The sequence below is a fragment of the Chiloscyllium plagiosum genome, unplaced genomic scaffold (assembly GCF_037043375.1).
Source record: "Chiloscyllium plagiosum isolate Xiang-an unplaced genomic scaffold, Cpla_swu_hap1 HiC_scaffold_39, whole genome shotgun sequence".
Classification (NCBI taxonomy): domain Eukaryota; kingdom Metazoa; phylum Chordata; class Chondrichthyes; order Orectolobiformes; family Hemiscylliidae; genus Chiloscyllium; species Chiloscyllium plagiosum.
In genome coordinates, this window is record NW_028270177.1 from 27,838,833 (window position 1) to 27,842,289 (window position 3,457).

Sequence of the window (3,457 nt, forward strand, 5' to 3'; positions counted from 1 at the left end):
CCTATTCATATACCCATCTAGATGCCTTTTAAATGTTGTAATTATGCCAGCCTCCACCACTTCCTCTGGCAGCTCATTCCATAAATGCACCACCCTCTGCATGAAAAAGTTGCCCCTTACATTCCTTTTATATCTTCTCCCTCTCACCCTAAACCTATGCCCTCTAGTTCTGGACTCTCCCACCCCAATGAAATGACTTTGTCTATTTATCCTATCCATGCCCCACATGATTTTATAAATCATGGTGATCAGGTGAATGTTTAAAATATTGTGGCACTTTATGAAGGACGGCAGTAAATGCTCATGTGATGGTGACCAGAATTCCACCCTCAAAATATACATTATTAAAAAAACTGAGCCTTTTACAGAATCTTCCTGTATTCACCAGACCAAGGGTCACCATATCTGAAATGCTTTGAGATTCTTCATAGAGATGTGATGTAAAATAAACATGCAGGTTTAAAATCAATTTTTTTTTGTTTTGACAGCCCTTAGTGCTCCTTCGTGCAATCCCAAATCTGAGTGCCACTTAATACAGCTTCCTTATGACAGTTACCAGAATCTGACTCAGTCATTTTACTACAATGTGAGAAAATGTTCTGTTGCAACATGCAGTGGTGAACATGAACCAGAGCCACGATGCAAAGACACAACAGCTTACTGCTGTGGAGCAGTGAAACTAGGGGAAAGGAAGATTTCCTGCACCAACTATGTGCTTCCAACCAAGGTGGTCAGCAGGTGTGGTTGTTAGAAGTGTGTTGAAATCAGGGCAATTGTCCATGGCTGTGCACTTGCTGCCGATAATGGTAAGTCTGCAGTTTGGACTGATTTTCATGAGTGGGAAGAAGATTAGTATTGGTACGGTGGTTCAGAGGTTAGCACTGCTGCCTTACAGCGCCAGGGACCCGGGTTCGATTCCAGCCTCGGGCGACTGCCTGTGTGGAGTTTGCACATTCTCCCCATGTCTTTGTGGGTTTCCTTAAGGTGCTCCGGTTTCCTCCCACAGTCCAAAGGTGCGCAGGTTAGGTGAATTGACCATGCTAAGTTGCCTATAGTGTTAGGTGCGTCATTCAGAGGGAATGAGTCTGGTTGGGTAACTCTTCAGAGGGTCAGTGTGGACTTGTTGGGCTGAAGGGCCTGTTCCCATACATAGGGAATTGAATATAGTATGAATGGGTACAGGGGAGCATTCTCCATTCAGGTTCCTGCAGACATTGATCGGCTAGTGCTCACCTTTGTAGCTCGGTATGGCAAGCTTGTGAACACAACAAAGATTCTTCCCTTTAACAAAAAAGGCAGCTCTTTTTTCATGAGATTCAACTTCTAAGGAAGAAGCCAGCAGTGACTTTGGGTTGTTCTGTCAGCAATGCCATCTCACTGGGGGCAGTAGAAAGCCAAAATCCCATAGTGGAATTGGAGATTCCTCCCAACTCCTTCAGGGGGTTAGTCAAAGCCAGTGTAATATTTCTAGATCCAAGGAATGTCTCTTTAGTTTCAGCAGCCCATGAAGAAGGTGATGTTCTTTCTTTGAGGACGTATGGCATGCTTTCTCTTGATTTTATAGGTGAAGTAGCAAAGGAAAGCCACAATGCAGGACAAGTGAAGGTTTTTCTGGGCTTCATCAGGGTTTTGACCTGAAATGTCGACTCTCCTGCTCCTCAGATGCTGCCTGACCTGCTGTGCTTTTCCAGCACCACACTGTTGACTCTAATCTCCAGCATCTGCAGTCCTCCCTTTTGTCCCTTTTGATTTTACTTTTATTGCTATTCTACGAGGTAAATGAGAAGACAGAAAGTTTCTGGTGGGCAATATGGAGATTTGAAACAGAAGACTTTTTAACCTTGATGTCCCTGAAAGCTGAGGGAGCTATGTTAAAGTTAGAACATTTTGAAGTGAACGAGTAAAGTAATCAGATCAAAGGAGTTGTTGCATCACTTATTAATGTGGAACCCACTTCAGGCTTTTCCTCTAGTCCCAGAGCTTGGGGTCGGTTTGACAGTGATATTACTGGTCCAAATGGAGCTTGCTTGCCAGCTTTCTGTGATGACCAGCAGCCAGATGCTTACACCACCTACGTGATGGCTACCCTAAGGGGAGAAGAACTTGAGGCAGTTGCATCTTTCCCAGATATGAACTCAAATACAATAGGTGTTCAGCAGTCTTACTTCAATAAGCTGCAGTATAGAAAATCAGATCACGAAGATGCCAACATTAAAAAGACAGCTTTTAAAAGAAATGTAGCCAAACCAACAGCCATTGTCCCAGGTGAAATGAATGGTCCTATTTACCCTTATGAAAATTTTAAAGGATGTGAAGAGGCTTCATTTAGTGTAAGCCATTTCTGCTTTTACAGAGGCTAAGGAGACAATTATGCTTTTAACATTATACTTTTCGATGAGGATGACCCAATGAGCTGAACAGAAGATTATCTTGCATGGTGGTCAAGGCCACTGGAATTCAGAGCTTGTTATAGAAAAGTGAAACTCCACAGCCCTTAAGAGATCACCGTGAGAACTCGAAAAACAGGAGGGTCCCATTCTCAGACAGCTGGAGAAATTTATGGCATTCGTAATATGCGAAGTATCGTGCTGTGGACCATTTGGGCATCTCTGCAGTTAGCTTGGAATCAGGTGTCATGGAATGTTCTACGACCAAGAACGCATTGACCGCACATTAGTGAAGATTATCCCTCAAGATAAATGCTACAGAGGAAGTGTGAACAATATGTCACAGGAATATCTGGTCAACCACCTTTCTCTTGCCATCACAATGACTCAAGTGAATTTACCATGTTGGCTCCACTCGATCCCCTTGGCCACAACAATGGAATCTACACGGTAACTGATTAGAATCCAGGACAGCTAAAGAAATAGCACTGGGGAGATGTTTTCATGTAAGTTCAGACAGTGTATCCAGAGTCATGAAGCCTAATGTTGGCATTGACCTTTAATTGTAACGAGAAGCAGGAGAGCCGGAAGAGTATATTCCAAAGTCTGCAGAACTCCCCAAGAAGCCCAGAGGTGAACAACATGAGCATGGTTAAAAATCACACAACACCAGGTTATAGTCTGACAGGTTTATTTGGAAGCACTCGCTTTCAGAATGCTTCTCCTTCACCAGGTGGTTGTAGAGAAGGAGCACCTGATGAAGGAGCATCGCTCCGAAAGCTGGTGCTTCCAAATAAACCTGTTGGACTATAACCTGGTGTCGTGTGATTTTTAATTTTGTCCACCCCAGTCCAACACCGGCATCTCCAAATCATAACATGAGCATGGGATGAAAAAAGAGAGGAAAGAGACAGAGAGATCATTTGCTTAGTCTTCGTAAATTTAAAAAAGTATAGAAAGCAGAGAGTAGCTCCGTGCAGAAAGCAACGGCACAAGGACCTGCGTTCCAGTGCCCTAAATTAAACAAACTCTTCCCAACAAACAGCCGAACTTGAGAAACTTGATTAGTC

General features: G+C 43.5%; 1 pseudogene; it reads left to right on the forward strand.

The window, feature by feature from the left end:
• Nucleotides 1-803: 803 nt before the first annotated feature.
• On the forward strand, nucleotides 804-2,950 carry LOC122540851 (cartilage intermediate layer protein 1 pseudogene; annotated as a pseudogene).
• The last annotated feature ends 507 nt before the right edge of the window (nucleotides 2,951-3,457 follow it).